Raw genomic sequence first — 12296 nt, 5'->3', positions numbered from 1 at the left:
CAAAATAAGTTAAATTCGATTACAGTTACTATTTAGTCGGTAGAGAAAGCCTGCACGCCTTACTGCTGTCAACACGCTGGACCAATTTCACAACTTCCCGAAACAGAGTGATGACTTCTGAACTGGTACGCTAAGGCTAATATGGCATTAGGTGCACATTAACATGGCTTGCAGAAAAAATAATCATGTGAGTGCAAGTGCAAAATAAAAGTACAGACTACACATCTATGTGACAAAACCAAGAAATTACTACCGTGACTGCTACTGTGCATGTTTCAGAACAGCAGCAATATTTACAACACCGAGGTCACAAGTACCGGTAACTCAACATCTGGAAACAAATTTAAATAGTCAGTGAAATCAAGCTGAGCCACGGATTCCTCCCGTTGCTACATTCAGGTGATGTTCAAACCTTGTATATGAGGAAACTAAGTCAATTGGAAGTGGATTCAACCGGAAGGAACACGCGTACAGTGGTTAAAAAAAAGAATAAATTAAAAAAACAGTCTCACATGTAACATGCCCGATATCCGCGTTGGCAAGCGGTGTCTTGTCTCTATGGTCTAACTAACCAATAGCAATTATGTATACGGTTTACGTGTGATCAGATACAGCGGAGGACTTTAAGTCAGTGGCATCCTCCGCGGTTCAACACCCAGATACATCAGTGTTCTGTCTAATAACTCGTATTCACCGGGCGCGCCTCTGGGAACCAAACTGCATCCATGTAAGTCGACGAGTTTTAGATGTACCTAGATCAAATGTACTACTTCTCTTGTGCATGTGTGAGTGAGAGGATGATTTGGTAACACTTTACAATAACCATAGATTATAAATGGTAAATAAACCATTTATAAATGGTAAACAGTTTACTTATGTTTAATCATCATTTATAAACATATAGACTAATTATAATTGGTAAACAGACCATTTAGAAATGGTTAATACACCATTTGGAAATGCTAAATAGGTATTTTATTTATGTAAGTTAATAGTTAATTTACCATTAACAAGAAATTAAATTATGATTAAATTATTCATAATGTAGGATACAGATATCATACTAACATATTGTTTATTAAATCAGGAATAATGAAATTCAAAGACTTAGTAGAAACACAAACACTGGCTGTGATGTATAAAGCAAAAAAATAGAATATTGCCAGACAGTATACAACAATTGTTTGTTCTTAGATCAGAGGATGAAGAAGAAAGGAGGGAGTTTCATTTTAAACATCCGTTTGCTCAGACAACTTTGAAACAGATGTGTATCTCTGTAGCTGGAGTCAAACTATGGAACTCTCAAAGTAATGAGGTGAAGACTTGTACTAATGTATTCCAAGCCAAGAAAATGCTTAAGGAAATAGCAATCAGAAATTATGATAAATGTAGCCAATGATACTTATAATGCTGTTTTTTGTTTTAATTATTGTCTGTAAGACTACAGTGTGCTCAGTGACTAACAGACAACTTTACGTTCTGTTTATGGTTTTTTTTGTTTTGTTTATTTTATGGTGATTGGTTGTTGTTGTCATTTTGTTTCCTTGAGCGTACCTTTTAAACCTGAATCCCAGGCGAAAGCACCGGTACCACCAGAGGAATCGGTGAAGAGGCACGTCGTTGTTGATTCTCCTCCTCTCCTTCACCCGGTGACCAAGATGAACCCATTGTTAACACCGCGGTGGTTACTTGGGTTCATCTGGGTAGGGCCTGTAGAGCCAAGGTCTCATCTCACCATCCACGTGCTCCGCTCCCCCTCTCAGGCGTGGCCCTGTCAAAGTGGTGCTTTGGCAGCCAACACCTACATCTGGAGAGCCGAGGCCAGCTGAGACTCCCTCTGCCTCTTTCACTCATCAAGGAACTCAGAGTCAGGTTCCTGCCGCCTGGTGTCGGTTCCCTGCAATGGCACGTTGTTGTCAAAGTGACCGTAAGAGGAAAAGAGATAGAAATTACAACAGTTATGATGGTAATATCAATAGTAGGTGTGACAGTGGGATTGAGGAGAACTTTAAAGAAAAAAAAAGATACAACTTCTACCTGTTTAAAACATCACGGTTAATTATCCTTTTGTTGTAAACCTGTTGTAAAATAAATTTCCTTAGGAAAGCCATTTGACTATCTTGTCCATACCGTGTCAGGTCTTTTCTTTTTTACCACACTGACAGTTTCATCACAACTGTTGTGAAAATAATAATATTGTAATAATAAAGATAAAGACAGACAGACAGATATAGCTTTTAATAAATATTCTACACCTTTAATCTTGACCTTAATCTTGCTCCAGACCAGAATTGTTTGGATGCATGCATAGATAGATAGATAGATAGATAGATAGATAGATAGATAGATAGATAGATAGATAGATAGATAGATAGATAGATAGATAGATATATATTACTGTTGGGCATATAAGAGTGAAGAAGGTGCAGTCCTATTGTTTCGCCACACGGTGGCGCCCGTGACCAACAGATGAGGATGTAGTAGTAAGACTGGAGTTTTGATGTGGACTTTGGTAGCCTACTTAAATAAACAATAAATTATGTTTTGTATAACACTCCTAAATGTTTTAAAAGGTGCTTTCAGATACCCGTTTCAGGTGATTTTGATTTTTATACATTTTTAGTAAAATGTCTCTGTTAACAAGTGCATAGTTAACTGATAATCAGGGCACAATAGATAGATAGATAGAGAATACTTTATTCATTCCTAGCAGGGAAATCCAAGTTAGTCCAGTAGCTCACACAACAATGACACAAAAAAGATGAACACAAAAAACATTTTAACAAGTGTTATATAAAACGATTGCAGCAGGAACAAATTACCTCTTAAATCGTTCAGTTCTGCAGGTCAGGGAGATGAGCCTTTTGCTTCGGCTGCTCCTCTGACCTGAGAGGGTTTTGTGTAGAGGCTGTTGGGGGGTCACCCAGGATGGTCTTCAACTTACACCCCATCCTCCACTTCACCACAGCCTCTACCAGCTCCGCTCCCTCCCCCATCACAGAGCTACATGTCTTGATGAGCCTGTCTAGTCTGTTCCTGTCCCTGACCTTGATGTTGTTACCCCAGCAGACAATAGCAAAGAATGTAACACTTGCAATGACAGACTGATAGAACATACGCAGCATTACATTACAGATGTCAAAAGACCTGAGTCTTCTTAAAAAGAAGAGCCTGCTTTGTGTCTTTTTGTACACATCACTTGTGTGTACGGACCAGTCCAGCCTGTCATCAAGGTGTACTCCAAGGTACTTGTATGACTGAACCCTCTCAATGTCCACCCCATCCATAGTCACAGGCCGGAAGGATGTCTTGGACCTGCCAAAGTCAATAATCATTTCTTTGGTCTTTGATGTATTAAGCAACAAGTTGTTGTTGTTGCACCAGACTGTGAACGCCCCCACCAGGTCCCTGTATTCATCTTCCTGTCCCTTCTTCACACATGCCACTATGGCCGTGTCGTCAGAGTACTTCTGAACATGGCAAGATTCAGATGATCTGCAGTGAAAAGTGTGAAGAGGTAAGGTGAGAGCACAGTACCTTGTGGTACCCCTACACTGCTCACCACTGTGTCTGACGTGCAGTTCCCCAGCCTCCAATACTGTGGCCGCTCTGTAAGATAGTTATAGACCCACAAGATGATGGTTGGATCTACATCCATCTTCTCCAGCTTTCCTCTCAGAATACTAGGTTGAATTGTGTCAAAAGCACTGGAAAAGTCTAGAAACAGCAGTCTCACATATCGCCCAGGTTCATCCAGGTAAGAGTAAATCCGATGATTGCATCGTCCACCCCGATGTTCTCCCGGTATGCAAACTGCAAGGGGTCCACAGAATGCTGTACTTGAGGTCGAAGGTGGCGAAGTAGTAGTCTCTCCAGAGTCTTCATAATATGAGAAGTCAGGGCTACTGGTCTGTAGTCACTGATTCCTGCTGGCCTCGCCACTTTGGGAACCGGCACCAGGCACGAGGTCTTCCAGAGAAGAGGGATCCTACATGACTGCAGGCTCAGGTTGAAGATGGTACGGAGAGGCACAGCCAGCTGGGCAGCACAGTCCTTAAGGAGTCTAGCTGAAACACCATCAGGGCCAGCCGACTTGCCAGGACGCAGTCTCCTCAGTTCTGCCGACACTTCCTCCAGGGAGAGTAGAGGTGGAGCAGGACCGTCAGAAGCGGTTTAGATCCAGTACCTGCAAAAAGCACAGTTAACTGTAAACAAGTGCATATTTAACTTATAGATGAGCAATAAAGTAGGCCTATATGTTAATGTTAATAAATCAAACAAAAAAGATTAAGAAAGGCATGACAAAGACATCATGGTTGGGCTACATTCAATGTGTTTGTAATGTTATTTTGAACAATTATAAGATACTCATGGAGATTTTATTAATGTCCTTAAGCATCAACAAACAGTTAACAAGAGATAATGAGTGAAATTTGGATTTTGGGTGAACTATCCTTTTAATTTTAAAGTGCAGTGTGCCTGACTATTGTATCATCAATTCAAATTTAATCATCAAATTTAAAATTCAGTTGTCATTGTGGTGTTGTAATCCCACCATTTTTGCCTACCACCATGTTTATCTGTGGTACAGTGTTGCATGTTATTGACTCTGTTCAGAACAGACGCTATTCTTTTGTAAAAAAAATCACCATTAAAAGAAGTCAAATAAATGTCACTTGATGATTTACAGTACAAACAGCGTAATCATTAAATAATTACAAACAGTTGCAACTTTACAATAACCATGTAAGCTATGTTTATAGACGGTTTAAAAACCAAATATTAACCATTTACAAAGTGCCACTGATACACATTTTAATCTTTATAGATGTTTTACACCCAATATTTAAACCCTATATAAACATTTAATAAATAGCCCATTAATAATTAATAAGCATTAGTCTTATAATGTTATATTAATCATAATTTAATTGCTTGTTCTTGCATAAATAAACTACATATTTGCCAATTATAAATGAGGGTTAAAGATTAATAAATGATCTACTTGCCATGTATAATTAGTCTATATGATGTTTATAAATGATGATTAAACAGTAGTAAACTATCTGTTTACCATTGATAAATGGTCTATTTACCATTTATAAACTATGGTTATTGTAAAGTGTTACCAGGACCCGATCAAGAAGCTTCTACACAGAGCCTATTACTCTGTGCGCTTGACCGCGGGGGGTTCTCCCAGTCTAATCACTTGTTTTAATTCACCCACTTCTGTAACACCCTAACCTTCAATCCCAATGTAGTCTATTCCAATGAATGAATGAATGAATGAATGTCACAGTCACATAAAGTAAGCAACTAACCTGGTATTATCAGAGGAATCGGTGAAGATGCAAGGTCGTTGTTGATTCTCCTCCTCTCCTTCACCCGGTGACCAAGATGAACCCACTGTTAACACCGCGGTGGTTACTTGGGTTTGTCTGGGTAGGGCCTGTAGAGCCAAGGTCTCATCTCACCATCCACGTGCTCCGCTCCCCCTCTCAGGCGTGGCCCTGTCAAAGTGGTGCTTTGGCAGCCAACACCTACATCTGGAGAGCCGAGGCCAGCTGAGACTCCCTCTGCCTCTTTCACTTATCAAGGAACTCAGAGTCAGGTTCCTGCCGCCTGGTGTCGGTTCCCTGCAATGGCACGTTGTCAAAGTGACCGTAAGAGGAAAAGAGATAGAAATTACAACAGTTATGATGGTAATATCAATAGTAGGTGTGACAGTGGGATTGAGGAGAACTTTAAAGTAGACTATTCCTTTCTTCACATGCTGTGACACTTGACAAACATTTAAAAGTAGTTTACATCTCTAGTTACATTATTTCAGAAAATAAACGTGTTAATCAGATGAGGGTGAATGAGGGCCCGAGTGAGGACCCGATCAAGAAGCTTCTACACAGAGCCTATTACTCTGTGCGCTTGACCACGGGGGGGTTCTCCCAGTCTAATCACTCGTTTTAATTCACCCGCTTCTGTAACACCCTAACCTTCAATCCCAATGTAGTCTATTCCAATGAATGAATGAATGAATGAATGAATGTCACAGTCACATAAAGTAAGCAACTAACCTGGCATTATCAGAGGAATCGGTGAAGAGGCACGATTGATGTCGATTCCCCTCCTCTGTCCGTCCGCTGCCACTGGGTGTCGATTCACGCAGAGCCATGTCGTCATCATCATCTTATTTCCTTCTTCCTACAAGCAAGACACAAGGAAGCTTTTAAATACTGAAATAAAAGCAATATACGTACATTTACCATATGCTGCTGCAGCTACATGTGCCTGTGTGTCTGTGTCTACCACCAGATATTGACTAGCACTTGTTCTTTTTTTGTGTGCAGATATGATGGAGACTCAATTAAAATACTTGCCGAGAACTTGCCAAAAATGCAGCCAACACCTAGTACATCTGGAGGAAGATGGAAAAGAGATAGAAATTACAACCAAAAAGTTACTCTGAGAAGAAAGCAAATAACAGCAGTAACCTATTAGTTAAAGACAGATAAGCATCAAACATTAGACAGGGCAAAGGGGTAAAAAAAAAAATACCTAAGACACTTGTTAAAGGTGAAAGCTACAAGTTAAAATTAATACTTTTATTCTGCACCCCTCTAGACATTCTGTGGATGCTTTACTTTTATTTATTTATTTTTTCCTTTTGATGAAAAAGTTGTAGGTATAACCTTTAAACCCAACATAAAAAAATGAAACGGGAATAAATTAAGAGCCAACAATTGTATAACAATGCTCTAATAAAAAGATGTGACCGCATAGTTTTAGAAAATTCCTTGCTCCCTATATCTAGTCCCGCCTCAGCGCCACTCCGGTCCGGTAGGTGGCACTGTCTACCTGCACCAGATGTACACAACGGGACCGGAAGTAAGCAACGTTGTTTACTTCCTGTTTTTAGCTTTAGCATAGCGTTCGCTTATTTAGATAAAATATAACTCGTGAATTAGTCATTTTCCATAGTCACGTTTGTAAAACGCATATTCACTCCCCTTTGCACGTTCGCATGTGGTGATCTAAGGTTTTTTTTATCATTTAAACAAAGATCGCGCATGTCCGTTAGCCGCTTATTAGCCGCTAGTTTAGCTTAGCCTTAGCTTAGCGCAATTTGCTCGTTAGCAGCTAGGTTAGCTTAGCCGGGGAGGGGGTGCGGGCGTTGGCCCATTGTATCCAACAGTCCACGTGATTATCAGCTGCTCGGATACACACGACCAGCGATTTTGTCTTTTTATAACTTACTCTAACTCAGCCTAATCAATAGCGAATCAGGTCCATCACTGATTCAAAATCCATAACAAATCTCTCCTAGGGAGAGCAATAAATACGTTTTGACTTGTCTCAATTGGCTATATGTGATACAGGTATCGAACAGTATAACTGAGCCACGTACAAATCAACATACCCACTGCAGCAAATTGTACTAACTGTAACATAACTGTACACAGAAATAACGTTGAAACGAATACAAAACTGTGCTTACCGGGTCCGTGTGTAACTGCCTGGATGTTGGGAGGGGTGTAGAAGCTATGTGTAGAAGATGCAGAGCGAGTGATGCGGTCTCAGTTCAGCTGCTGTGAAGAAACAAGCGCTGTCACGCGCACCAGCTGTTTTAAACAGTGCTGACGTCACGAATCTGTGACGGATCGTCAGAACAGCTGGCTACAGCTGATTGGTTGTGGGAGAGCCTAAGCGGAAGCAGGAAGTTTTTTTTTTTTTTTTTTTCAATCTCAAATTTTTATTAACAAAATCCGGCATAACATAGACACAATTCAAAATATATCCGTCAATATGTAGCCAAAATACACAAAATTCAAAACATTTCTTTCAACATGTGGCCAACATGACCAAGCAGATAATACAAAAATAACCACAAATGAAAAAAATAAATACTTAAATAAAAAATACACAAGTAACGGTCACCATGGGACCTCAACTCTTTTTTTTTTTTTATTAAACAATTATATATACAAACATACAAATATTCAGACATTAAACATACAATGAATAGACAAACAAAAATTATATACATATATACACTGAAAGGGGTACCAACACTATATCATTATATATTAAAAAATATATATACTATATCATACATATATATATATATATATATATCATATATCACACATACCACATTACTACATAACGTAATATATATAATACAATACATATATCATAGGTATTATTAAATAGTTGTTTGCAATAATTTATAATATTCTAAGGTTTTTATAGCTTTTCTGTCTTTCATATTTTGTAATAACTGCATGTAATATCTTATTTCTATTTTAAACTCATAAAAATATGGTTTTTTGGATGACCATTTACATTTATGGATATAATATTTTCCTTGTAAAATAAAAAGATTCAACAAAAACAATTCCTTTCCCTTAAGGTTTTTTTCATCATACATAAGAATTATATCTTTTTCTTTTAGTTTAATCTTGATGCCTGTCAAACATTCAAACACGTTTTCTAGTTCTATCCAAAACAAATGAGTATAGCGACATTCAAAAAAAAGATGGCAGATATTTTCCTCCTCCTGTTCACAAAAAGTACAGTGGATATTAATATTTTTAAATTTAGAGATGGCCTGATTAACAGGGTAAATTGAGTGTATAATTTTAAAAGAAACTTCCTTAATTTTGTTTGTGACACAGTATTTGTTACTTGAAGTTGGGACCTCAACTCTGATTTATTTTCAGAGTTGAAATCATTGTTTATTTTATTTATATTTATTTTATTTTTAACTATTTACTTTGGGATGTTTATTTTAATTTTATTTCAACTGCTCTGTGTATTCACCAAGTGTGAGATAGCTTTCACTAATGTTAGATGATGTTCACCTGACATTCTCTTGACACTTGTGTATGTGTATGTACAATGAAAAAGTGTTTATTTGAGTACTTAGAGAGCCTTAGCGGAAGCAGGAAGTAACGGTCCAGTTGGGCCCATTCATGGGTGGGGCCCATTACCCATTTGAGTGAAAGAGAGTGAAAGTTTTATTTCGCGATCCGACTGAATTGTGCCATGAGAAAAAAAAAGATAAAACTTCTACCTGTTTAAAACATCACGGTTAATTATCCACTTGTTGTAGATAGAAAATGACTAATTCACGAGTTATATCTAAATAAGCGAACGCTATGCTAAAGCTAAAAACAGGAAGTAAACAACGTTGCTTACTTCCGGTCCCGTTGTGTACATCTGGTGCAGGTAGACAGTGCCACCTACCGGACCGGAGTGGCACTGAGGCGGGACTAGATATAGGGAGCAAGGAATTTTCTAAAACTCTGGGGTTACATCTTTTTAGTAGAGCATTGTTATTCAATAGTTGGCTCTTAATTTATTCCCGTTTCATTTTTATGTTGGGTTTAAAGGTTATACCTACAACTTTTTCATCAAAAGCAAAAAATAAATAAATAAAAGTAAAGCATCCACAGAATGTCTAGAGGGGTGCAGAATAAAAGTATTAATTTTAACTTGTAGCTTTCACCTTTAACAAGTGTCTTAGGTATTTTTTTTTTACCCCTTTGCCCTGTCTAATGTTTGATGCTTATCTGTCTTTAACTAATAGGTTACTGCTGTTATTTGCTTTCTTCTCAGAGTAACTTTTTGGTTGTAATTGCTATCTCTTTTCCATCTTCCTCCAGATGTACTGTATATATAATTTTTTTTGCATTGGCACAATTCAATCGGATCACGAGATTTAACTTTGAGTCCCGTTCACTTTTTTTTCACTAAATCTTTATTGACAGAAATATAATCAATACAAAGGTAGTTATTAATGTACCTTAAAAAACAAACAATTGAACAACAGCCAGGGGGTATGCTATTAAGCAAATACTACAGAGAATAAAGAGCACAAATCATACGTTTTCATAGCTTTCCTATTATTCGAGTCACAGATACTTTGCATGTAGGCTACTGTTCTGTTTCCCTTTGGGATGCCACAAAACAGGATTTACAGTGACCACATTTAGCTTTGTGTATGTGATATTTCCCTAATATTATGATCAGGTTTATGACATACAGTTCTTTCTGTTTCTTACTTTTGACATCGCGGACACCAATAAGTACATTCTTCCAATCTAAAGATAAATCTGAGTCAATCTTCAATGTGATGTAATGCAGTACTTCTCTCCAGTAGGTGGTGGTAGAGTTACAGTTCCAAAACAGGTGCATGCTCAGACTCACACAGAGAACAGTTTACACATACACCTTTCTTAAATTTTAACAAATAATGTTTGACAGGGTAATATCTATGAATTAGTTTGTGAGAGAGTTCTCTCACTTTATTTATAATTAGGTACTATTTGTATGGAAGGTTCCATATGTGGATCCAGTTCAGTCCATGAACAATATTAGATATTAGATCATTCTTTTTTCCCCCCTGTTTTCCCCATTTCCCTGTTTCCCTCTTTACATTTGAAGAGTTCATTTGCAAAAGCAGATAAGTGCCATTTTGAAAAAAATGAGCTGAGGCTTTGTAATTATTCTTTACAAAGTGTTCTTTTCAATAAAACTTTATTTTTTTGAGATATGTCTGTTTTGTTACATCTCAAAGTCACTCAACTTTGGTTTAACTGATATCACCTTATGCCTGCCACACACATAAAGATTTTATAAATCTCAACCGATTTATTATCTGTGAGAGACCCCACACATGAAGATAAAAAAATCTGTGATTGAACAGTTTTGATCGTATTGTGTGTGGTGTGCTGCGATATTCCAAACACAGCACACCACACACATTAAGATTTTTCAGAATCTTGACCCTCCGGTCAGAAAACAATCCGGCATCAGCAGCGATACCAGGGGTGTCGTTGTAGCTACTCTTTCGGGTCTATTTCCGGAATGGACAATGAGAGCGACGTAATTTTTTTTTTAATGAAAGCGGGACACTTCAGCCTTTACAACGATCCCATCTGTGTGTGTCTGTGTGTCTGTGGCTCCGGACACCGAGCAGTCAAGCGGCTGTCCAATAGGGACCCGTGCGCTGTCACATGACGGGCTGTGAGCGGCGGTCACATGATCGTTTAAACATGGCTGCTGTATTGCCGGCTGTTGCCGGCTACGAGCGCTACAGTCTTTGCTATCAGCTATCAGGAAATCTCCTGTGTGTGTGAATGTCTGTGTGAACCTCATGTAATGCCAGGGCTGCACTGTGGCTCTCTGTGAGGTTCCCGGTGTTGTGTGGAGAAGTGGCTTGTTGCCGCGAGCAGCATGCAGAGCTCGGCAAGCAGGCGCTTCTCCGCACAACACCGGCTCTCCACACACAGGATGACTTTTGATTGAAACGGCCACCGAAGTCGGCCCCGATAATCGTAAATATTGAACATTTGATTCTTGAGAGTCGGGACAAAACACGTTCTGAAAAACTTTTTTTGAAAATTTACACAATATTGATTAGAGTTATATATTCATGTAGATAAAGATCTGTTCTATTTAACCATGTAAAGGTGCAGGCTGGAGGTTGAAAAACATTTTTAACAAATTCACATGTTTACCTTAAGGACTTGATTTGTGTCAACTCCGTCAGACACACTAAAAGTATATAATTATATAATTATAATAGCCTAACAAGAATCTTAAGTTCTGATGTATGTTTTAATAGTGTTTAGTTACTCTGATATGCAATAAAAAGTAAGATATAAACTTAAGGTTTAATTTCACACTGTTATGAATACACAGATTTCTAAAAATTAGCATTTTCAAACTTTATCTTTTATTTTGCCACTATAGAAAAAAAATCCTAAAGTGAATAAGACACAAGAGGATGTAGATCTGATGATCCTTCATTACTTAAACAACAAAAACTGAAAAAAGAATTATTTGTTTTCCCAAAAAATTACAAAAACATACATCTGACGGTGCTGATGAAGATCTGACGGAGCTGACGGAGTTGACAAAATTGTATTTGCATTTCTGATCAATGAGCAAAAGCTTTTTTAAACAGATGGAAGTGACACTAAATAAAAAAATAGCAATCCCTTGTCTTACTGAACATATTTTAAATTCAACTATAATAAACAAAACTGTAAATACACCATTTCAAACTATAACAAATTGCACTTCTTCATTTTGTACTCCGAGGCCCTTCTATAATGTCACAGTATCTAGCATTTGATTGGAAGATGTGTCTGTTTTGGACAAATCTGCCACAGATGACACTGTACTGCATATATTACACTAATGATGGTGGAAAGGCAGGGTTTTGCACACTGTCCGAGTCAGAGAGACTGGATGCTGTGGCATTCTGGACACAGATCCTATGGATCATGTCT

At 38.0% G+C, this 12296-nt stretch overlaps 1 long non-coding RNA gene across 1 annotated transcript in view; it reads right to left on the bottom strand.

The window, feature by feature from the left end:
• Positions 1-5366, bottom strand: part of LOC310995302 — a 119598-nt gene extending 114232 nt beyond the window's left edge. Inside the window, exon 1 of the long non-coding RNA XR_014595823.1 lies at positions 5322-5366. This is a non-coding gene — a long non-coding RNA (uncharacterized lncRNA). The remainder of the gene's footprint in view (positions 1-5321) is intronic.
• Positions 5367-12296: the final 6930 nt, after the last annotated feature.

Source organism: Trachurus trachurus (assembly GCF_905171665.1).
Source record: "Trachurus trachurus genome assembly, chromosome: 13".
NCBI classification, from domain to species: Eukaryota; Metazoa; Chordata; class Actinopteri; order Carangiformes; family Carangidae; genus Trachurus; species Trachurus trachurus.
This window is presented reverse-complemented; position numbering and strand designations above follow the sequence as displayed.